The sequence below is a fragment of the Dipodomys ordii genome, unplaced genomic scaffold, assembly GCF_000151885.1.
Source record: "Dipodomys ordii isolate 6190 unplaced genomic scaffold, Dord_2.0 Scaffold21, whole genome shotgun sequence".
Lineage (NCBI taxonomy): Eukaryota > Metazoa > Chordata > Mammalia > Rodentia > Heteromyidae > Dipodomys > Dipodomys ordii.
In genome coordinates, this window is record NW_012267237.1 from 17,534,506 (window position 1) to 17,561,675 (window position 27,170).

A 27,170-nucleotide genomic window follows, 5' to 3' on the forward strand; every position below is an offset into this window, starting at 1 on the left:
TTGGCCTCTTGAGTGCCTTGGGTTACCATACTGAGTGATGGGTTTCCTGTCTCTTCAGTCTCAGCTCTTCACACTCAGTGGTGACTGTGCTTCTGACTTCAGTTTCACTAATGTTTCTGACTTCACTGTGAACTTTAGGTGTTTTAAGCATTCCTCTAAATCAGGGATGTATTTAGTGGTTTCTGTTCTCTTGACTAATTATTTACTTTACACAAGTATTTTAGAAATACCTATTATTGTTTTATGTCCATTTTCTGAAACAAATATTTAATTAGTTTTGAAGCTATGTTTCTACTCTGTGCCTTTATATAGTTGTAAAGCAATGTGATATGCATTCCTTGGTCCTCACTATCAAATGATAGCCACATCTCCATTCCAAATTTATTTGCTCTTTCTGATTTATGTCCTAACATCTACAGACAGTCATTAAGTAAACAAGTAATTAGTGTTTCAAAGAAGATGTTACTGTAGAAATACTGAGAACTTTATTTAGCTATTGGAGAAGTGCAAATTCCAACTGTATTAAGATTCAGTCTGATGGCAGTTAGAACAACAATAGCATAGGGGAAAAATAATCTGGCAAGGAAGCAAGGGATAGCAATTGTTATTTACTGCTGCTGCTAAAATTACGTATGCAATGAGGTAATATTCATGACATTTCCTCAAAAGTTTCTGAAGAGAACTTCCATAATTCATCCATAGTACTTACAATCATAGTCAACATATTGTAAAGACACCTGTACACATTATTCTATACAACATTAATTCCAATAGCCAATTTTGAAACTCATATATATATATATATATATACATATATATATATACATACATACATACATACGTGTTGTTGTTGTTGTTGGTCATGGGGCCTGAACTCTGGGCCTGGTCACTGTCCCTCAGCTCTTAAGCTCAAGGCTAGAGCTCTACCATTTGAGCCATAGTACCACTTCTGGCTTTTTCTACTTTTGTGGTGTGGAGGAATCAAACCCAGGGCCTCATGCATGCAAGGCAAGCACTCTACCACTAAGCCACCTTCCCATCCATCGTCTACATTTTAGATGACTGTATAAATATAAGGCATGTATCCATAATGTAGCTTTTTCTCAGCTATTAGTATAAAAAATATTTTGTTATTTGCTGTTAAATAGAGCAAGATCATCCTGTTAAGTGAAATAATCTAGCCCATCTAAGAAAAGCATTATACTTCTGGTGTCTGAGGGAAAACAAAGAAACACGTAATCATACATAAAATCCAATGTGGTGAAAGTGAAAGTATGAGGAAGGAGGAAGGAACTAGCTAAGGAGGGAGACAACGTAAGACAGCATAATAATGGGAATGAATATGGTAAGAATTTGTTACATGTATCTATGTATGTATATAATATTAACACTTTTTACTTTATACTATTATATGTGGTAATTAAAAATAAATTAAAACATGAATAAAAATGGTTTTTGTTTGTTTGTTTGTGTTTGTGGGGCTTGAACTCCGGGCCTGGATGTTGCCCCTCAGCACTTCAGCTCAAGGCTAGCTCTCTACCACATGAGCCACAGCACCGCTTCCAGTTTTATGGTAGTTTATTGGAGATAAGAGTGTCATGGACTTTCCTTCGCAGGCTGGTTTTGAAACTTGATTCTCAGATCTCATCCTCCTGAGTAGTTGATTACAGGCATTATCTACTGACACCGGCTACATTAAACTTTTAATATATCAATTATATTTATTTTATGGACTATAGTACACACACAATATAACACACACAGATGTATATACACATGTGCACACACAGACATACATATTGATAAGATGGAATACTATGTTATTGCTATTTGCTACCTGTGGATTTTACATGATGTGTTTTCGATGATATTTTATGGGGTTTACAATTGAGAACTCAAAATTATTGTTCACCTACCACATTGCCACATTCAAAGTGTGGTATCCAGGCTTGAATTAATAAAAAATATATGGAAATTTATTGTAATATATGGAATTAGTATTATTTTAAACTGATGTCTTTGTTCCCTTCAAATTTTGTAGTTATGTATTTTATTCAGAGAAAAATTATCTGTAATATATTTTAAGAACTTCTCAATAAAATCTTCTATGAATTTCTCATCAGTTACCTTTCTATATCTGTCCCCCGGGACCCATTCATATAGCCTTTTTATGTTGTTCTATTAGATGTGTTTGGGCACATGCCAACCCACATGGAATGAAAATACCTTCACATGTACACAAATTTGCACAACTATGTTGTAAACCCAAATATTCATCTTGTAAAGTTCAACCTTTGGTTGTCATTAAGTAATGTTTTACTTCAGCCAGTAAGTACAACTGGGCAATAAAAGTAAGTAAGCCCTACTTATTTTGAAGAAACATAACATCTTCGATGAAATTTGATTTGAAATGTATTTCATATTATACACTGAAAAATTCCCATGTTTCATTTTAAATGTATTTTTTCCAGATACAGCAATAGAATAAGATATGTGTTTAAAAATTTAGGTTTATGTTTACCATGTATGCAGAGAACAAAGTGTTTGTCTCTTTGATAATGTATATTTCATTTCACTGAAATATATTAATGCATTGTGTATTGATTCAGTTAACCCACTAAGAAAAAATGTGGCATCTATTATTCTAGACACTATTATATTATTATAATGTACAGTAATGCTTGTGAAAACTTAAGTGGATTATGTAAATAGACAGACTAAATAAAGGAACATTCAAATGGCAGCATTTATGGTATGTGACTTTAATTGATATCATCTGAGTTGGATTCATAAATAAGATAATATCTGAACAATGGCTGGGTGTAAGAGGTTCTTACGGTCATTTTCCACTTAAAATAATATGATCTTATTTCTCAAATGGGTCATTGAAAATCTCAAAATATTTTTGCTGATGTAACAATCCTTTGAAAATGAGTTAATGGGTCACTCTCCATTTATCTTCCTTATCTCCTTGACAAAATACTATTGTAACCTTTGCACCTGGGCATTTACCAAATGATCACAAACAAGGCCAAACGAAAGCTACCAGCACAACTATGTGGATCACAGCATCATTCACCATAGCTAAGATACGGCACCTGGCTAGATGTATGCTCATTCATTTCCCTTCTCCCCTCACCTGAAGTCCATTCTTAAAACAACAACAACAACCACCACCACCAAAAAAATACAACTCCTATCCACCTGTGAGTGATACTAGGTCTTCATAAAACATTTTCTATCCTACAATTTAATTTTCTTTTGCTTTGTCAAGTCTGCTTGTCTGAGTCCTCACTGGAGCACATATGTGACATTGAAATCACAAAAGGCTTCAACATCTCTCTCCTCTACTACACTCTGAATACCTTGAAGGAAGCTGCTCCTTCACCTAGTCCTAACTTTTGTTCCTACTGTTCTCATAGAAGACCAAGGCTATATTTTGGCATGCTCTTTAAATAAAATTTTTCAATATTATGATAATTACCCACTACGTTTTATCCACTATTTGTGGTTCACATATCCCTTTGGCATAGTACATACAGCCAAAAGTCAGTCATTTCAACTCACTGAGTTTTCCTTACTTTTAGAAATGCTTCAATTGGTTTTGTTCGTACTGATAATTTAAAAATGTTCTTTTTGGTTCAAGTATTTATAGTAGCCCTCTTGACCTCAGCCAGATTGACAGTCTTTTTATCATTGAGAAAGGGGATATTTAATCCCAACTTTGTTAAATAAATGCATACATTAATAATTGAATCCCCCACATTTGGATGTTTACCAGCAGCATGTCTTATGTATTACATTTCTTGATTCACCTTCATTCGATAAATGTGGGATCATTTGAGGATTTCTCATTACTAAGTTAGTACTATGTTTTATTTTTTATTGAACACTTTCCATAAAATTAGTCAAACAAACAAACATAGAAGTACATAAACATACATCAGTCAAGTGAAAGGAGTTTTTATTCAACATGGTAATAGTGAATACAATGAATGTTGATGAATGTGGCCACTTTCAGCATTCTCTCTCCTCTCCCTCAAATTCCTCTTCCCTTCAATTAGCTTGGTTTTATTTTCACATATCTACCTTGAATATTATTACAGTATAGGTCTACCTTCCTCTCTCCATTCATCCTACCAGCTTCCACACCACATTTTCAAGATTCCGGGTATTCAATTTGTTAAACTGTAAGTTAGTTCTTCAAAGAAGTTGCGGCATGGGAATCCTCCCCTGCTGATACCATTGCCTTTTCTTGTGATATTTTTAAATTGCATTTCAAGGACACCCAAAAAACATATTTACATATTTACTTTGAGTAGATCATTTCATACACACAGTTCCAGGGTGATTTCAGTTAGAATCCTGCAGTTCTCTGACCAATTCCACATGAACGTCTGTCTTCTCTCTTTGGTTACCATGGTCTTGGGTTTTTCTACTAGAACATACGTGTAGGTATGACTTTACCTACATGTTACCCTGGCATCTTGTTTTGGTGGTTTGATATACATGCGCTCACACATACACATGCACACACACACAGGTGCACAAACACATATATACCTACTTGGTATTTAGAAAATGATCATTCATTGTCATTCAAAATATTCCCCAGACTAATATTTAATATCACCTTGTTATTTTCCCACATCTTTCCTATCATAACATCAATCTCGTCTGTAGCAATATCTGTAGTTCAAATTCTTGTGACCTGTGCCAAGTTAGTTATTGCTTTATCATAGAAAGTTGAACTGCTTCATACTACTCCCATAATTAATATAACTGTGCCATGCAGGGCCCACTGTAACATTCTCTCAGTAAAAGCCCGTTTTTAAGAGATTTATAGTTTTGTACTGGAAATGAATTTATTTCCACAGATGCAGGAGTTCTGCTGCTGCTTTGACAGTAAATATAGATGACTCCCATCCAACTTACTAACCAAATGCAAGCTTGCCTATATGTCAGAAGTGACATTACTGCTCAAAGATGAAAGCAGAATTGATGTTTGGGTTCTAAGTGATGAGGTATGTAATCCACTTACTAAGAAAGATATTTAAATTTGAAACACATTAAATGGATTTTACTTCAAAGCCATCAATTGGGTATATATTAATTCAGTTTTTGGAGCATTACTTCTGATAGTAGCAGTCATTTTTTTCAAAACAATGAGATTTAATATTATTATATAAACAGCGAAAAAAGGGGGTTATCAAAGTTTCATTTAAAATTGAATTTTCACTTGAAATTGAAATAAGAAATGAATGATAAATAGATTGTATTCCACACAGATGCTTACAAATTAACTTAGTTTTAAAATATCTAAATTGGATTTTATTTTTCTTTCTTTGGTACCAACCTGACATATAATTATGGAACATATGTATTCTTACTATGAAGGTTTTTTCCACAATTTTATAACAGAAGAACTCTCATGGGAAGATAATTTCTGTCATAATTATCTTATTTCTGTTTTTAAAAAAATAGCACCATTTTATAATTTGAAGATAATAACTATTTGTAAATATGGTGTCATCAATAATTACAATGTCTCTTATATAAAATGGTTTATTACACTTATGTAATTCTAACTACAGATTTCAAAAGCCTGATAGCTGTTGAATGTTGTAAAAGGCAAAATAAACCATGGCTGTAATAGGTTTTAGTGTAAACAATATGTATTTAATAGTATTATGTGTATTTTTATTTTCTATTAATCATATATTTAACTGATTCATACCTATTTATTAGTAACAAGTCTTATTTAAATATATGGTCACAATGTCTAACGTATATATAAAGTTAAATATGCCTATCTAATTGATATTTATCACTGTCTTATGGTGAAAATATTCAAAATCCTTTCTTCTATTTTTTTCAGACATGCAGTACATTATAGCCACACTCACCTTAGAGGGAAACAGCAGACCAAAAGTTCTGTTTTACAGACTACAGTTTATCACCCATCGATTGACACCTTAACTCCCTCTCACCTCCCCAATGCTCAGGACATTATTCATTATATGTCATCTCTGAGTGAGATCATATTCTACTTGTCTTTTTGTGTCTGCTGGTGTCTCAAATCATTAGGACCTTGAAGAATTCTATATTTTTTATGGTCCTCATAATCTGTCATTGATAACGCCTATTTCTCCATCCATGACAAGCAAGCTGCTCGATTTCTTTCTATGAACACTTCTGCTATTTCAGCACTAAGTTGCATCCTTATTCCAATTTTCCTTCCAGTTCACAATTATTGGGGCATTGTCACTGTTTCAGCATTCAAGAGAGACCTAAGTCAGATTTGTCTGCTATTCAGAGTTGATGTGTTATTATGTAGCATGAATTGAGCAAAAGGGTTCTCTGTCATTGTCGGCCATTTTCTGGGGCCTAAGTAAATCTGGCAGCTCATCTACAGTCACAGAGTCATTATGAGTTACTGCAGGATTCCACCTAGTTGTGAACAAAATCATCATATATAGTACAGCCTTAAGCTCCCATACAATGCATGTAGCCACTATCACTACAACTCCATACTATAACCTGCCCCCAACACCACAGCCTGCTGAGAAGAGCAGAACACTGGATTAGAGCAAAGTAAGTCAAGTCCACAAACTTGCTAAGGGCTGTCAGCCACCATGACAGACTCTTGGTGCAAGACTTTTGCAGCTTGTTTGCCATACATGTTTCTATCTGGAATAGAAGACTGAGTGATCAATACTCTGTTCCACCCAGAAAATGAGGGTTTGCATCTCATCTCCTGACTGAGTGGGGACTGCATTGGTGGAAGCCACTCCTTGGCTAGAACCAAGTTAAGTCTGGTACCATATTTGATTTAACCTGTACTTCCAACCAATTGCCTAAGGAAAAAACAAACTGGGAATGAAAAAGTCTAATACCCAAGTTTAAGTTAATAAATAGACACCAAAGAGATTAGTTATTATTTATACAACTAGTAAGTATCCGTGGCAAAATGGATGAGACTTTTGGTAATTAACAAGACTTTTGAGATAGAGCACCTGTATCAAGACTGTAATCTCTGTTAAGTAAGTAGAGAGTATCACAGTTCAAGGCCAACCCATGAATATTGTTAGTAAAACCAGCCACAATTTATATGCTTTGTATGAGGATATGTACTGTGATTCCTGTGCAGTAGACAAGGATTCCTGTGAAGGAGAATCTCACACAACCCTTGGGTAACACAGGAACCACAGCTGAAATATAACTAGAGCAAAAAATATGTTAAATGTCTCAAGTGATAGATGAAATTACTAGCAAAAAGTATGAATTTATGTATATTTGTACATATATGATTTGATTTAAAAATATACACATACAGAGCTTATCTCTTTATTTATATCTATGTATATATATAGAGAGAGGGAGAGACACATATATAAACATGCCATCATGAAACTTTAAAAAGTCTTAAAGAGGAAGAAAATAGAGTTAGGTTAAAAAGGCAACATAAACAGGGAGAAATGGACTACAGTGAATTATATGTATGTGTATACATATCACAGCACAAAAATCTTAGTATAATTAGTTGGTGCTAATAATACATCTTAAAATTAAATCCACAACAGATAAAAATGTTAATTCTTTAAAATGTTGTAAAATGTTTTGTAAACATAAGAAATATTTATTATTTAAATTTCCCTAATTTCATATGCATTTGTTTTATTTCCTTCCTTTCTTCCTTCTTCCTTCCTTCCTTCTTTCCTTCCTTCCTTCCTTCCTTAATTCCTTCTCTTTCCCTTATCTTTTTTTTGTCAATAATGAAATTTGAAACCAGGGCTTGCTAGGTGAGCATTGTTTTTAATGTCACATTTGCAGCCCTTTTTTTCTGGTTATATTTGAGATAAGGTCTTGCTTCTGGCCCAGGTATGTTCTTAGATATTACCTACCCATGTCATGCTTCTCATCTTGGCTAAAACAATAGCTATGTGTCCTATAACCATGCTCCATGAGAATGAGTCTTGCAAACTTCTCTACCTAGACATGTTTCAAATTGTAATCCTCCTATCTCAGCCTCCAAAACTGCTAGGATTACAGGTACCAGCTACACATTTCCTGGTCATAAGATCTTTCTCAGTGTAGCAATGTTGCTATTGTACATGACTTTGAAAACCTCTCCTTTATGCCTACATTTGCACATCATAAGCAATGTAAGCACCACTAGTCCAAATGGATCTTTGTGTTCATTTTTTTGTTTCTTTACATATTCTGTATCCATGAAACAGCAGTCATACCTATACTACTGTCTAAACAATCATCTTTGGTGTATTTTGAGCTTTATACATGTTTTGACCAAAGTGCATTTCTTTATTCCCTCATCATCCTAATTGTTTTGTTGAAAGCCACAGGACTCATGTCAAAATATCACTATAGTAGAGACATTTAAAATGGAAATTGGGTAAATATTGAATTTCTTAATGTGAAGCATAATACATTGTGATTACTGTCTTTCTGAGAGGAATTTTGCACATTAAAGAGACAATAGAATTATACACACTGTGAGGAAGGAAAGCTAGGAGCAGCCCATTGCTAAGCATGGAAAGAGAGTTCAGAGAAAACTGAAGGCCGGGAAGTGTTGCTCATGGATTTCTAGCATTCATAATCCTGAGAAAACAAAGATTTTTTTCTTAACTCTCTGGTCTATGATAAGTTGTGACAGTCCTCACAAACTAGTGTAGTAGAGTGCTTATTCTATCTGATAATTCAGCCAGTCAAGTTGATGGTTTTTTTCTTGTGCCTTTCAAAACTATCTCTTCATAAAAATATTCCACAGGCCCTGTGTGGATAAAGTTCTGCCTGACTAGGTCATGAATGAATTTGTTAGTTTTCTTGCTTCAATAACAACCATCACTTTTCACCTTGCTGTCAGAATTTTCTTTCTACTATACATGTTTGCTCAATCATTTAGAGCAAATAGTATTTCACTAATTCATCTACTGTAAAAACTAAATATCTTAGCTTGACAGGAGAATCCTCACGCTTACTGCCATGAGGAACACCCAAAGTGAACTTCATCTGACTATACAAATCATCAGAGACTTATTAAAAACAGAACCCCCAGGCCTTCTCCATAGAGTTCCAGGCTCATTAAAGCTGGATAGTTTCTTGGGAATCTCTATTATTAATACTCTTTCCAGGTAATCTCTATTGTAAGCTAATTTCCTAACCCACAAAGTATAATATATTCCTGCAGTTTTATTCCTGACCATGCAATTCCACTGAGATTTGTTACTTTCTCTTTTCTAAATATAATTTGGACTTATTGAGAAATAAAATGTTCTATTGTTTAAATGAAAATAATAGATTACAATTTCCTACATATTTAGCACAATTGCCTACATATTGCATGAATGTCATTATTAAGGTAGCAAGGAAACTGCCTTAAAATCAACAAATATTATAGTAAAGTGAAAATGACATTTGATATTTGAATTGGAGGAACATGGCCAATAGATCTGGCTAGCTTCAAGAATGTATCAGAAGTAGGAATCAAATTGGGCACTTTCTAGTAATAATCTACAACAGTATTAAAATATTCTCAAGTTTCAAATAGGTGTCAGCAATTATCAAGGGTAAATTTCCCCTTATATAATTTATAAGCTAATAGAGAATGTGTATTTGCTGTTTGTTAACATGGAACTGAAACTTAAATCATTTGAATATGGCCTCAAGTAACCAGATTAAATACATATTAGCTATTTGGCATCTGTTTTCTTGGTTTGTTTTGTTGGAATGATAGAAAACCATAACATAGAATTTTAAATGCTGCAATTCATACATATTCTTGCTAGTTACCTTTAAATGGCATCATGAGTTAAATCAGGCACAACGAGATTTCATTTTTGAATGTTTGTGAGAAAATGTCTTTGTAAAAGTACAGTAGTTTCTTTCAACTTACTAGCTGGAGAAATTTCTGTTTACTGGGGTCAGTCCACACACAAGAACAGATGTCTTGTTGGGCATTATTTGCTAGATACCCAGCCTGCTTAGGGCCATGGTACTCGGTCCTTTGATTTCCTGAGTTAAACCATCATGATGCCATGCATACCCAAAGGTGGACACCTCCTTCCTATAGCCCATGAAGTTTCCACAGGAAAACATACCTCCTTTCAAATATACTGGTTGAGTGTAGATACTAGAGATTAGAGAAATTTACACATTATACATAGTAGACAATTATTACAGAGAGCTGGGTGAGATGGGGTCACATCTAAAGGAATTTTGTTAAATCAGTCTGATTTGCTTAACAAATATCTACATGCTTTCTCACTGCAGTACATAATTAATCTTGATTCATTAATCTTGATCCATTAATCTTGATTCATTCCTGAAAGTTTTCTTTGGTAGTTCAGGTATGTGGTCTTCAAAGACACAGGCTTTCATTACTATTTCAAACACAAAACCTTGTTTCCTTTTATGTATTTTGAACAAATCAAAGTTTTAATTTAATATTCAGATAATCACATATAATGCAAACATATACATATCTTTTAAAACTTACTTATCCCTTACTTATTCCTATTCTTAGAGTTTTAAAAGATATGAGATGTACAAGACACTATGTTGAAAATGAACTTTACAACTTTGGATGGAGAGCAGTTGGGGAGGGGGGAGGGAAGGGACAGTAATGGGAAAAAAGAGGGGCTAACAATGCTCCATAGGAAATGTACTCATTCCCTTACTCATGTAACTGTAACCCCTCTGTACAGTATCCTTACAATAATATATATATTAAAAATAAAATAAAATATATGCAGAAAATTGTAAATCAAAAGGCTAATGAATTATTATGTCTGCTAGGCAGTATTTATTATGACTTTCTTTTTTCTTTTTTTTGGGGGGGGGTCTGGTCATGGGGCCTGAACTCTGGGCCTGGGCGCTGTCCCTCAGCTCTTCAGCTCAAGGCTAGCACTCTACCACTTGAGCCACACCGCCACTTCCGGCTTTTTTCTTTTTGCTTATGTGGTGCTGAAGAATCGAACCCAGGGTCTTGAGCATGCAAGGCAAGTGCTCTACCACTGAGCCACCTTCCCAGCCCCTACTTTCTATTTTCTAAAGGGTTGCTAGCTGCTTAGAGTGTGAAGAGAAGATAGCATCTTGGTGAATAAGATCCTACTTTAGTACATAAGTTAATAAAAATAACATTAATTAACTTAATGTATGCATGCACAGATGCAGTTTTATGCTTCTAAATCTCACTTTGTATTTGAAAATAACTTCTTTTTTATTAGCCATCTATACATTTATTTGTTAGCAAAAAATTTTTTTCTAGCAAGTTTGCTCTCATCATTCAAAATACTACAAATAAAGTTCCCGAATTCATTTTCTCCTGCATCGTTTGATATATTATTTTGTTTCTTGGACTGTTCCTAACATCTGAAAAATGAAAGCCACCAATCACATCCAGACAACCTTCATCAAAACGCCACAGTGACAGGTTCCAGTGAGCGATGATGCTGGAAATAAGCCAGGATTGCTCACGGAAGCAGAGCTGCCAGGACTCTCCATCTTATTGCCTTCACTTGCAATTTATTCCTTATTTAAGGTTAATGCGAGTGTTTGTGGGATTCTTTGAACCATGGGTTTCAATGTACATAACCCTTGCATGACAGTGTACAATTTTCCTTGCAAGTAGGTAACATTGTTTAACATAATAGTAACTGCTCTAATGGCTTCCCGCAACATTTCTATGTGGTGTTATTATCCTTTCATATGTATAATTGATATGTCACTGCAAACAGGAATGCTGGAATAGATATGTGGTACAAAAGAAGAGATATCAATGAAAAACAGAGTGTCAATCTCTATACGATGCAAATTATAGAAAGAGAGGCAAATAAAATATGAAAGAGTAAAGTAGGTATATTTTTGGTGGGAACACAAAAATAGTAGTTGAAGATATGGAAATAAGTAATGTGTAACTAACAACTTCACAATAACTTTCTCCTACTACCTACATTATTTCCTTATTTCTGACTGCTGTACTTATCACTATAAAATCAACTTACCAACTTGTAATAAAAACAAATTTCAGTAACTTGTGCTTTGGTTCTTAAGTAATTAATTTTGAGAGGATTTTTGAGGATTTTTGGAGGTGACAGTTTTACAAGCACACAAATCAAAATAATAAACAACATCCAGACATTATTACCATCCTGCATTTATTTGATACTCTAAATTTTAATGGAAATTAGTACAAAAATGCTAAATTTGAATATTCCAAAAGTTATCTATAAATCTATTATATCAGATGTAAAATTCAAGTATATTCTCTTTTATTGTTACTACTAAATTGTTAAATTGAAAATTAATTTTGATTTATTTATTGAATTACTTACTTGCTTATTTTGTAACATACTAGTGTTTGAAATCAGGGCCTGAGTCCTCTCCTGCTCATCTAGCACTCTTGTCAACTTGAGTCATAACTTCCTTTCCTTTTTGTTTTTTTTTTGGTAGTTAATAGAAGATGAGAGTCTTATGGACTTTTTCTGTCTGTGATTGCTTCGAACCACAATTCTCAGATAGCATCTTCTGTAGTAGGTAGAATTAAGGTGTAGCATTAAGGAGCCACCAGGGCCCAGCTTAATTTCAATTTTATGTCAATATTTTCATCAGGGATTGTACTCTTGGTATATGCTTTTTGATTGTCAACTCTCTAGAGCAATTATCAGAAGCTTATTTGTTTCATTTTATATTTTCAAGGATAAAAAGGAATATGAGGTACAAAGATTTCTAACACCACGAATACTACCAACAAAATGTAATTAAAGTAATAGATTTGCATTGCCACATTTTGGCTCTCTATTTTTATTCCTTTTATCTTAATGAATTAAAATGATTATAAGATGCCACTCAATTGACAAACAAAACGAGAATATGTGATTTTACTCATCCATTAGAAAGAATTACACTGTTCCATTTTTACAGAAATTGAAATACTTGGAAAATTCTGTTATGTAAAATAAATTATTCCAAAAAATCAAAGGATTCATGTTTTCCTTATATGTGGAAAGTAGACTCAAAGAAGATCTCAAATAACGCAATTCCTTAGCAAAGTCAAAGTTCAATAACTTGAAAGGAGAAAGATGGGGTCAATAGGTAAGGAATAGATCAATGGAAAGAAGAGGGGGAGAATGCAATCAAGAATTCAATATATATCCTGTAAAATGTTGAAAGGTGAGGGAAGGAGTGGGATGGGGAGGGATGGGTAAGAATGTGGAAAGGGGAAGAATGGTCAAGATGCAATATATATACAATGTCTTTTTATGGCAACTCCTTTGTACTACTTAATAAAATAAAAAAGATTTCTGATTATGTATGCATTCAAATATATAGTATGTAGTGTCTATTGATAAAGCAACCAAGATTATTTGTCTCCATGTTAGATATTATTAAAATAGTTGTATAATATGATTATCATGCTATTTTTATTGATGTTTGTTGGTATTTCATTATACAGTCTCTGAATGTATTCATGTCTTATTAAAGTTCAAAACAGTCTTCATCTTCTAATTTCATTTTACCAGAAAGAAGGGTAGATTTGTACTCAATTAATTATGTCAACTTAATCTCAATCAGCTCTTATTCTGCATAAGGAACCAAGCTGTGTCTGAAGTATTTTTCTTGCAAATGAACACATTTACTGACATCCATTGGTTTCCTCCATTTCCCCTGGGTTGTTTCCCTTCAATAAAGTTAAAAGTCCCCAGTCATTCACAGTTAAATCATTTCCTCTAAAGTAGTCAGCATCAATCAATTATGTTAAATTATTAGTGAAAGATAAACAGGGGATTGATACATGAGATAAATTGAAATGAACGGCTTAAATAGAAAAGGACTGCATAGAACCACCATTTATAAATATTTATTATGAAACAAACTTTCCAAATGCTTTACTATAAAAATGGTTGCAATTATATATGTACATGCATATGTATCTTAAAGCACAGGTATGAAAATGTAACTATGAATAATCCCATACACTATGACAATTCCATACATTTATATTTCCAGTGACCTACTTTGTTATAAGTACAAAAAGTAGGATGCAAACATTGTTTATTTACTTTGCTGTCTTCTACCAAACTTATTAACTTGTGTCACCTACTTTCAACTGTTCTTAAGTCATCTTACATCTTTACAAACAAAACATATTCCTTGATAAATTTCTTGCCTTTATATCCAATAGGATATAAATTTTACTATGTGTTTCATTTTCATGAGAATATGTATCTAATTTTATGCTAAACATAGTTTATGGTCTAGTAAATGTTACAATCTTTCTTTTCTCCAAAATGAGAAAGATCATGAAACAAGTAGGTCAATATCAGTTACATCCTTAATGTTATTCAGAGATGTATTTTATGAATTCTTTCCCAGTGTCTCTCAATGTTGGAGACATTTATTGGTATGGATAAAAAATATTCAGTAGACCCATAACTGATGAATTCTCCATGATAGTGATAAAATATTATTGTTAATATGGCAGGTTGCTAAGAAGTTGCTGTCAGTTTTTGGTCTTAAATATGACCCAGCACTTATAAATATGTATAATATGTGTTTATCCATATACTACAATAACGTTGAAAATGTGACTCCTGTGTACAGATTACCTAAGTGTCATTATGACACCATATATAAATTTGAGTTCTGAAGTTTCAAAACAAATAATTTTGTGTTTGCAGAAATGACTACCAGTACCATAGGGATGAACCAAAAAATGAGAGCTTTTGATTTCTTGTGTGTTAAATATAAAACATTTCTATGTTGTGACTACCGAAATAAAACATCTATCCCTTTTATTATTACTAGAATACATGCTACCATGTACTATTTCATATTTCGTTTTTGGATTTAAAAATAATATAATTGTTCTGCATATTTTCTGAGATAATCCTTCTCATAACATTTGGATTCAGTAATTCTTTTTTTTATGTGAATGGATTGCCTCTCTGTAAGTTTCTGTATGTTGCCTTTAATGTCACTGTTAATAGTCCTGTTTGGTCTCTCACATAGTTATTAGTATCTGAATTTAACTCTGTATGATATGATTTAGGAGAGTGACTGATTTAGAGAGTAATCAGAGAATGGTATTAAGAAGAATGTCATGGAATTCTGGAAAGTTTTGAGTGGAAAAGCTGGCCATGGGCACAAATTCTTAACTGTCTCTCTGAAACACTGGTCTCATTGCTTTTTCTCTGTTCCATCAAGCTTTTCCCTGACTTTGTTCTATCTTATAGCCTGTTAGTTACAACTGTGTCTTTCCACATAGTTGTTGCTTTTTATTTTCTATACACTATCCACACAATGGGGCAATATTAGTTTAAAAAAAGAATTATTTTTAAACCTTGGACTCTTAATTTCTCCAATGTCTTTCTGTCAGTAAAGCAAATTTCCTGCTGTCTGAGAACATCAGTACTTTCTTTCCTGAAGAGTGGGTAATAGATCCCTTGAAAGAATCTCTGCAAATACTTCTGAGGATAGAGTCCTACAAACGTCAGTGTTCCTCGATCTTTCAGATACAAATTTTTACAAGACCTAGAAGGTCCAAAGTATAATCTAGGAAGAGTTTCTGTCTACATAGAAAATGATGATAAGTATTTAAAAGTTGATCTCAGGACTATTGTGGAGAACAGATACGAGAATAATCTAGATGTATTGGATCAAGGTGGAAGGAATTTGATATTGTTGCAAGTTGATCTTATCAGGTACATATTCATAAATCAGATTCTAGGCTTACTGTATTAACCAGCATGGCTAATGCAAATTTTGAAAGTTTAATTATTTTTTATTTTAGTTTTTCTTGTACCCCAAAGTACTAGAATGTCCCTAATGTATTATAAAGAAAACATAAATTAGTCCAGGCTTCTGTGGGAGCATTTCTTTCTCATATTATACTAAAGTAGGGAGATCCAAGCTGTCTTATACTGAAGTAGGGAGATCCAAGCTGTCTTATATTGAAGTAGGGAGGACCAGGCTGTCTGCCACCCTTTAGGCCACATTGTGGATCGTAAGGTCTGGCATCTTGTCTTCATACTGAGGAAGTAGAAGCCCCAGCTTCCAAGGTGACAGGAATGCCTGAATCCTGGTAGGAAGGACTGAGATTTGCATGATCGGTTACTAAATCTGTTAGTCCAGTGCTGGGACTCAGGTTTCTTGTGACCCTTCCCCTTGACCTGACCCTATTTAGGTCCAGATCAGCTCAGGTGCCATTACACCATGCCACATGTGTCCATGTTCCTGTCCTGTCTCCTGTCTTCTCTCTCTTCTATGGTAACCATGGTGTCCAAATTTAGCTCTTCATTGGAACTGAATGGGTTTCTTGGTATTGTTCTTTCTTTCCTCTCCAGCTGTCATGGCTCAGTTTCAGTGTTAAGTATATTTGCTATCTGTTGGTCTTTGAGCAGGAGTCCGCCATGCACTGACTAGCTTTTTAATAAAGACTCCCAAGATTTGACTTGTCAAAATAAAGCTTCTTTGTTTTCTTACCCTAAAACAAATGCCTTCACAGTTGGGAGTGGTGGCTGAAGTGTCTGGGAAAGAGAAATGTTTGATGGAGACTTTTGCATGCACTCTGAAATAATCATAAAATATTTAGAAATGTATAGTAATAACTCATTGAGTTCTAGAATGTGATACAATACTTGAACATATGAAAAAATACACCATGCTTCAATTCTGCACTCATGAAATACTTGTGTCTGATCCCTAGTTTGTCAAAAGGTAGAAAAAAAAGTTAGTATATTACCTAATCATAACAACCTAAGTATATACAAGAAAGATAAACTTATCAGTTCATACACTTCTCTAAAAATGCTCAATGTGATTTTCATATCTAAAAACCAGAAACTGGTAGAGTACCTATATATCAGATCACAGATGTACAGTATTCATTTAAACATAGAATGTAAAATATTTAACAATTTACTAACAAATCTGTTCACATAGATGTATCTCAAAAAGAGATGTTTAAGTGAGTAAAACCAGGCACACATGATCTCACTTTGCATGGTTTCATTTAACTATGGTTTTATTCAAAAGAAACCAAGAACAATCAAGTAGCTGCCCAGGACTGAAACTTTACATGAGCTTCAGAGTAACAGTGCAGTGGAAATGAAATGTAAAAGAGGCTACATAGTTTGGTCAATTTACGAAAATATATAGCATAACAGACAAAATGGGTAAATTCCATGTCAAGTAAATTGCATATCAATGAATAATTTGAAAAACTTACTTTGCCCTATGGCTTCTTTACTATTATGGTAGTTTTAATCAGTATTCTTTCCAATTAAGTCAAACATTTTACAGCATATAAAGTATAGTAATCGATAAATGCTTAAAATTTGTAAGATTTGCCTTCCCCGCATCAGTAAGCAAATGTTCTCAGAAAGCAAATAAATTAGCTCTTATAACATAATTTATCACACAGAACATTATAAGTACATTACAAACAACAAAAACAAAGATCAAACCTCTTTGGTCTCTATCTTGGGGCTCATTGTGCATAGCATCACCTTATATAGTCATATGTACATAGCTTTTGAACTTTTCTGCTTGTCTTAGACATATACTAGTCATTACAAATAAGCAAAACCAAGGGACCTATGTTTCTTTTGGCCTGGCTTACTTCACTGAACATAATGTTTTCCAATTCTTTCCATTTCCTAACAAATGGGATGGACATTTTTTTCTTTAATTTGTAAATACTTCCACCATGGTACAACCCCTGCTTTCACTGTATTGGATTCTGGTGCCCTGAATTTTGTATATACATTTTTTCTAATTTGGGGAGGGGAGGGAAATAACAAAATGCTGAAATAAGGATACAGGTTGACCCATTGTAAGAATCAGATGACAAAACACCATCTTGAAAACGAACTTTACAACTTCAGGGTGGGGGGAGGGAGGAGTTTGGAAAGTGGGGAGGGAGGGAATGGTAGAGGGAAAACAAAGGAAGGGGTAATAATGCTCCATTGGAAAGGTTCTCATTACCTTACTCATGTAACTGTAACCCCTTTGTACAGTATCTTTACAATAAAAATATGTATTAAAAAAACATAGGACTAACTGGGATTGAGATTGGCATCAAAATACATTTTCAAGTATACAGATGTAACTGTTTCTTCAATTATCATTTTCCACATTTCCAATAATGAAGGAATGGGCATGGAAAGAGCTTCACTGACAATTACTGATCTTATTTTTGTCTTTCTATCCTCACAAATTTACTTTCTGTTGAGGTCTCATCTTTGAAAGAGAAAGGCTGTAACTCTTCTGTTAATCTGCAAGCTGGGCCATTCATCTAGCAACATCCACTCCCTGTCAGTAATTCAATACAGAAAGTGCGGAAGATAGACCTCACTGCCAGTTTGATATCAATGGAAGGGTTAGCTTGTTTTTATTTAAAAAAAACAAACAAACAAAATCTCATTTCTTTTCACTCGAGATCCAGCCTGACGTATTCCTTGGAGTTCCATCTTGTGGAAGAAGTTGTGCACAGCTAGGTAAATAATGAATATGGGGTGCTATTTGAAGTCTGAGGTGAAAGGAAGGTTGCAGGTGTGCGCGGGGAGAGTAGGACTTGGAATGGTGTGAACTCATAAACACTGCGGCAGGTTTCCTACTTCACCCCCTTGGCACAGGGCAGCCAACAGCCTACAGTTTTCTCCTTCAGCTTTTCAAACTGAACTGCAAGTGTGTTCAGCTCTGTAAAAACAGAAACTTGTGTCTTATACAAGATAGCCACTTTGATTTGAGTATAAAGAGATTAAATAAACAATTACGAGTTCTCTTTATTGTTTAAATTTCATGTCCAGGTTTTATTCCTGATTTTCCAGTTAATTTACATCAACTTTAGTCCCAACATGAAGCACAAGGATATGCTTAGGTTTATAAATACACATGTAGGCATTATCTATGTAGTGACTTTTTTTGTTTTTTGTTTTTTTTTGTTTTAGTCCTGGGTCTTGAACTCAGGGCTTGGGTGTTATCCCTGAGGTTCTGCTCAAGGCTGGCACTGTACCACTTGAGCCAAGGCACCACTTATGGCCTTTTCCAAGTAGTTTATTGGAGATAAGAGTCTCATGGACTTTCACACCTGGGCTGGCTTTGGACTGAGATCCCCAGATCTCAGTCTCCTGAGTACCTAGGATTACGTGTGTGAGCCACCTGCAGCCAGTATACTGATTGTTTTAATCTGAATCTTAGTTACTCTGATTTTCTAAAATAACTGAATGTAAAATATGTAAGTGCATTAATAGAGATGATAGGTATAAAGAAGAACATCTGAAGTTCCTCTGGTAATCTCAGAAGGGAAGAAAAATAGTAATTGGGTACCAAATATAAGAAGGTAGGTTTTCACTTAAAATCACTTAGTACAAGACTGTTGAAAAGAGAATTAATTATATCTGCAAGTAATGAGTTGGCATTACAGATGTGTAAGATGTAAATGAAAACATTTGCTTGTTCTGTTCTTACGCCATGCAATTTGTAAATGCTAAATAATTTAATCCTCAAAAATAACCTCACAAAATAGATCTCATCATCCCTCTTTCACAGATAAAGATCAAACATCACAAAAAACATCCAGAAACGTCTCAAACTTTACCAGATTTCAAAGGAAAAGAAATGCTTTACTCTTGATGTTTATGATTCAATTTAATGAAGAAAAAAGAAAACTTGGCTTTCTGAAGTTGTTTAAATACATCATTATTTCTGTAAGCAAGCAATTTGCCACAGACATTTTCTTCCATCTTTTGACTTTATTTATTACTTTTATTCCGTTGTAAACTGAAAAAGGAGTGTTAGATCAGAGTTTTCTTGGATCTTGGGATTGGTGTATAAGAGATATTGGCAAGGTGTGTTCACAGAGTGAACATTCCCATATCCATTCCATCATGAGAGGACTGTTTAGAAACCAAATCAATTTTTCATTGGAATCTTTCATAACATAAATTCCATGTAGTTATACGAAACAGTTTCAGTTCAACATGTATGAGTACAGTACATCTTAATCAACATCATTCGCTGATCATCCTTCTCCCTTTCTGCCCCAGCCACACCAAGCCCTCATTATTACCTGCTTCCATCAAATATTAGGTCTCTTCATCTCTGTCATGGGCTACACACAATCTGAAGGTTAAAAAAAAAACTAACCAAAACAGTTGTTCACACTCTTTAGCTCTTTTACCTGTCAAACAATAGTTACATTTTTACAAATTGCTGAACAAATAAATATTCCTTTCCTAAGACAATATGCCATTCATTTGACTTGATGCAGTTAAGAAGTGGAGTAGAAGTTGCGTTCGTGTTTGTTGTTTCTTGCTTTTGAATACATGGGTCCCTCATGCCTCAGACAGTGCCCTTTTGCAGTTGTCAGATTCTCCCCTCTGGTGATGATATTTCAACCACTGAACATGAAAACAATAGTTTATCAGTATAAGATCTATAGCCAGAGCCTGCTTGTCTGTCTTCTAATAGTGTTATCAAATGGCATGCTTCTGTGAGTTACCACCCACAAATTCTGACAACAAGGATTTATGGCAATCGTTACACAGAAACACTAACAACATGAGGCTATCCTCATTTTTAACTAATCTCAAAAATTTCAAAAATTTTCCTTCAGCTGTTTGCTTCAGTTGACTAAAAAACAACAAAAACTACAACAACAAAAATCACCGCACTATCTCTGACCCTTTTCTCTTTCTTCAAAGTGAAAAGATGCCGTGGATATTGGACTTGTTTCGGGCTCAGTGACTGTTTGGAGGTGAGATGATTTAGCAATCACGTCTGATTGGCTTCTCCATGGCACAACTCAGAATAAAACCAGTTAAATGACCAGAGAACAGACACCAAGCTGGCAGCAGCAATCTAGTGGGCAGCAATGCGGGCAGCATGTGTTCTTTGAGACCACTCCTAGCCAGCTGTGCAGGAATGTACTGCCTGTGGCTCAGTGCTATCCTTTAAGCCTTTTAAGAGTGTGAATATAAGACTGGAATGAGTGAAAATCTTCCATTTGAACTGATATCCTGGTAATTTCACTTCACTAGATCTGGGTCGAATTTCTCCTAGCTCTCAGATGTCATATATTAACCAACAGTATTTTGTTCTATTTATACCACATGGCCAGCTCTTAGATTAGCTTGTATCATTAACACCAGTCACAGGTCAGCTGTGTTATCCATGTGACTTAGTAAACTAATTTTATCATAGAAGAGAAAATAAGGTAGATAATTAACTGGAATCATTTTAACATCTATTTAATTCAGATTCTAAAATACATTTACCATAATTTCTGTTGTGATACAGAAGAACAAAATAGACAGGAGTTAGAAAAGCTGCTCAGTGCTCTGTTCAGCTCTGTAAGTCACCATTTCCATCATCTAACAGAGCATTGATCTACATCCCAATGTACAAATGCTGTTTCAGTCTTACACAGTATATCGTATTTTCTTATCCAAAGAATATTAGAAAGAATCTAATGCTGCTTAAAGTTTGATCTCTGTGTATCATCTCAAAGATGTTGACAGATAGATACCTAAAGTTATCATTAATAAATTGATTCAATTGCACCTCCTTCAGGACAGAAATAGATGAAATTAGAACCAAAATGCAAGTGTGACCTGCAATAAGAACACTTGGCTGATATCCTTAAGAGTACACATATTTGATTATTTAATTAACAATAATTTTCAAAGTCAAATGGTGATTCTACTAGCATGCTTTAGCACTTGAATATTGAATAAGTTAATTTGTTTTTTGGAAAATCATATTGAGGAGAAAAATCTTAGATCTACATCCCTGACCTTAAAAAATCATATAAAGTTCCTTTGTATATCTATACCACATATTCTTGATCCATTCATCTACTGAGGAGCATCTGGGTCGGTTCCTTATCTTAGCTATGGAGAATAATGGTATGTTAAACATAGTTGTGCTGGTAGCTTTAGTATGGTCTTCTTTGTGATGGTTTGGGTAAATGCCTAAAAGTGGGATTGCTCGGTCATAGGGGAGCTCTATGTGTAGTCTTTGAGGAACCTCCATACTGCTTTCCTAAGTGGTTGAACAAGTTTACACTCCCACCAACAATGCAGTAGGGTTCCTTTTGGGCACATCCCCTCCAGTGTCTGTTGTTGTTAGATTCCTTGATTATAGCCATTGTAACTGGGGTGAGGTGGAATCTCAATGTTGTTTAATTTGCATTTATTTTATGGCCAGAGAAGCTGAGCATTTCTTCATGTGTCTATTGGCCATTCTTATTTCATCTTCAGAGAAGCACCCCATTTGTTAGGAAATGGAAAGACTTGGAAAACATGATACTAAGTGAAGTAAGCTCGGGCCAATGAAACATAAGTTTGCAATAGCTAGTATACATCTAGGTTAATCTTACCAGACAAGTATAAAAGACAAAAAGCTATGCACATGTGTCCATATAAGATGGTGCTCAGTAAAATGAACCACAAAATAGGGTCACAAGAGGTTTTTATTTTTTCTTTGTTGCTGTTGTTTTGAAAGTATACTGTACTATGTGATTTTTTTTGTTTCTTTTGTATGTTCTTCCCCCATGGTATTACCCCTGTTTTCACTGTATTTGATTCTGGGACCCTATATCTTGTATATACAATTTTCTAATTTGGGAGGAGAAGGGAAATAATAAAATGCTGAAACAAGGATACAGGTTGACCCATTGTAACAATGAAATGTACAAGACACTATGACAAAAATGAACTTTACAACTCTGGGTGGGGGGAGGGAGAAGGAGGACCTGGGCATTGGGGAGGGAAAGGATGGTAGGAGAAAAACAAAGGAGGGGGTAACAATGCTCAAGAGGAAATGTACTCATTACCTTACTCATGTAACTGTAACCCCTGTGTACACTATCTTTACAATAAAATATGTATTAAATATCATATAAAAATAAAACAATATTATAATCAACCCATAAAATTAACCTATTATATACCCCAATTACTTTGGGAGATTTGTACTGTAGTTATTATTAGGCAGCTATTGAGTCAAATTAAATAAAATTAATTTTAAAGAAAGTTTATATAACAATGATTTAATGACATTTTTCAGATATGTGATTTCTGGCACAACTTATCTCCACTAAGAATCTAAGTAAAATTGTTAGTTGGGTGCTTTCTTCTAATTATTACATAAAAAGTAATATTCTAAGCCAGGTGTTGGTGGCTCTTGCCTGTATTCCTAGCTACTGAGGAGGCTGAGATCTGAGAATCATGGTTCAAAGCCAGCCCCAGTAGGAAAGTCTGTGAGACTCTTACCTCCAATAAATCACTCAGAACACCAGAAGTGGCATTGTGGCTCAATTGATAGAGCACTAGCCTTGAATTCCCATTTCTTGCTAAAACTGGTATTTGATAAAATTTCAGGATAGAAATCATGACTCATGACTCAAGATGCTGTAAAAAGAAACAATAATTAGCTTTTGTTTACTTTTCTTTGTAATCTCTGCAGGGAGGATAGGTAGAAAGAGAAATAGAATGTGGAAGAGGAAGGAAAAGCTGGAAGGGAGATTAGGAAAAAATAGAGGGTTGAATATCATCAAAGTTTATGTCAGGCCCATTTGGAAATTCATTGAAAATTTGAATATGTATTGTTTAATATATGTCAGTCAATGTATAAAGATGAAAGAATAAGAAAAATTCATATGGTAAAAAAAATCAACAACCTTTATGATTAGAGAAAAGTTCTTCAGACATGATCTTCTACTGAATATTTTCTTTTATCTTTTAAGTAGTTGTACAAATGAATTGCCATTCAATAAAGCAGTTTATATATACAGTGTGTCTTGTGTCTTGATCAATGTTACCCCTCAATATTTTCAACCAAGCTACCCTTCCCTCAATTTTCTTATTTTTATGATATGTATTGATGTTTTTGACCATTTAGCAAATCTATTTATGTACACAATGCATCTGGATGTGTGTCAACCCCTCAATGTTTTCATCCCCCTTCAAACCACCACTTACATTATTTGCCTTAATTCTATGTGATATACAATTTTCAGCACAATTTACTATAGCCAAGATATGACAGATGTTCTACAGTGAACAAATGGATCAAGAAAATAAGAAAATGTATACACATATATTCAATGGAATTCTGCTGATCAATATTATACCATTCATAGGAAAATGGGAAGACCTGAAAAAAAATATATTAAGGAAAGTAAGTCTGATGCAGAGAAACACAGGTTGCATGCTTCCTTCAGTTGTGGTAGCAAGAATGTGCTTATATATCCATAAGTAATACACTGAGTGGTAAGCAAGCAGTTACAAATGAATTAACTAAAGCATAATAGACTCTATGGGGATCTCAAATAGCATAATTTTAAGCCTAAGTCAGAGCATAACAAAATAATTACCAAGAGGGGTGAGGGGGGCCAAGGGCAGAAGAAGTAAGGGAAACACAGTCAAGAATTTGTTGTAAAGGCCCACCTTTATGCTTAAACTCTTAAAAACAATTAATTTGCTTGTATTATGAAAATTACAATGTCATTCTTTTTATTTATGGATTTATTATCTATATTGTGATTTTTAGATTAAAATGATTTCAAGCTGGGTGCTAGTGGCTCATGCCTGTAATCCAGCTACTCAGGAGGTTGAGATCTGAGGATCATGGCTCTAAGCCACCCCTGGCAAAAAAGTCCATAAGACTCCTATTTCCAACAAACTACTACACCAAAAGTAGTATTGTTGCTCAAGTGGTAGAGTGCTAGCTGTGAGCACAGAGAGGCTCAGCGACAGCATCCAGGCCTTGAGAAAAAAAAAGAAAAGAAAAGACTAAGTAAACACGAGGTAACCCTCTTAACTTCCTAGGAATATCATAAGAAATTACCAAAAACTTGGAACTTGGAACTTGTTGTCTTCAAACAACATTATTAATGTTAAGCCCACAGTTCTATAGGCCAACAGTCTGAAATCTCAGTGCTATCCGAGGCTCTGAGGATGAATGTCTGTCATGTTTTATGATTAGTTTCTGTTGACTTCAAGAAATTATTGGTATTCCATGACTCATGCCAGCCATTCAGTGTCTGCCTTCCCTTCATGGAGACTTCTTTGTGGCTCCCTGTGTCTTTTTCCTTCCTTTTATTGGTATTCTTCAATTGCATCTGGGATGCAGCCTCAACTCAGAATGCTCCTGGCCAGATGTCCTCAATTTTATTTTTAAAGATCATATATCCAAATACTGACATTAATATAGATGAGAGCAATTAGGGCATACACACATTGTTTTAAAGCTGCTGTTTAACCCATTACTGAGATATGTTAAAGCATAATTGGTTTTTATAATTGAATCAGCAAAAGCAAGCATCAGCATGTTTTCATAAAACATCAGGTTGGGGTGAATTACTTTGTCCTCAAGAATGCCTTCACTAATATAAAGCTATCAAAGCAAGCATTGTTTTTCTGATTTGAATATGCTACCAAAACTTCATACGGTTTACTTTTTACTAATACTTTGTAATTATTCACTATTTATTTGTCATTAGGCAGTACTGTTTTCACCATAGTTCCCCCTGCTGGGGATATACACATTCTTGAGGGTACGCTAAATGATGTATTCCTATTAAAAAAAATTGACACTATTTGAATTCTTTCTTCTTTTTTGTCTTTCCTACCTGACATTGGTATTTAAAAATAGGGAACATTAGATATTCCAGCATTGATAATTGTTTACAGTGTAACCCATATGTAAAGAATGTAAAATGCGAGCCTGAATATATGTATACATTGTTGTTTCACAAAATTTTACCATATAAGAAAGCAAATGAAAAAGGAAAAAAAAATCATGCTATATTTCAAGGGCAAATGTTGGGCATAAACAAGATCTTCTTCCCAGTGCAAGTGATAAAATATTTATTCACTGGACATTTGAAAAGGAACTGGATATGACTACCTCAGTCCCAGGGTCAGTAAAAAGGACATAAACATAAAACATAAAAGATAAAAAATTCTGGGTTTGGATTTGATCTTGCTGCCTCCAAGTTGCTGAGGACCTTTGAAGATGGCTGAACTCATCTCAAACTCACTGTGATGCATTCACATGCTGGCAACAAGCTTGCCAAGAAGAAATATACACAGGAGCTATAACCAGCGGTCTTTCCTTCTTAATCACATTCTTCTGATCTTTCTTCAATCAAGGAGCCATGCTAAAAGGCATTACTTTGAAAACAGGTGTGTCATTGGAACGTTCCCTGTGAGAATGTGGCTACAGACACTATTCACAGCATTTCCTTGCATGTAAGACACGAAAGAATGAGAGAAAAACATTCTCTTTAAGTCCCATTTCCCCATTGCACCATTCTCTCACTACAAAATTATCTCCATGGGAGAAATCCACAGAGTGAAGGCAACCTAAATTCCCATGTCTTGTGTTTCCCTTTTATTTCATGTTCCATGAGCCCAGACCTAAGGAATATGCTTCCTAAGTGACATAAAAACTATTTCTAACTTTGTAGTATTTCTATAGATTTATCTTACTCAATGTACACTATGAAGTGTGAGAATCTTTACACTTAAGTAGATGGAAAGATGGATACAGCTGTATGATATTTAGAATTTTCATATTTTTTTACAATAAGGGTATTCATGGACAAAGCCATGAGTAGGTATAAAATACGTAAAGCCAAGTAGCTGTTGTCTGACTTCTTGAGGATATTACACCTCCCCCACTGCCTAATAACTAGTGAATGCTCTGCTTATTCATTTCACAAGCTCCAAATATCCATGTATAAATATATAGCATAGGCTCCCATTAACTTTTGTCCTTAGCAAACACTAATCATGTGAATGTATCACATGTGCATAGCACTATTTTTTAATTAAGTCAAAAATAAGATGACCATTTACAGTATATATATATATATATATATATATATATATATATATATATATATATATGAAGAGCTCTGTAAGATTATTTGTTCATATGTATTCAGGTTATTTATTTAACTACATATTTGATGAAAAACTTTGAAGAGAAATCCAAATTACAAATAAATATTAGTTAGAGGAAACAGATGAAATTTGCCTAAGTTATAAAGAAATTTTATCAAAACACTAAGCCAATTCTTAATTTTTAATAGCGTTAAACAATTCTATATATAATATATTTGGCCTGTATTTTATAAA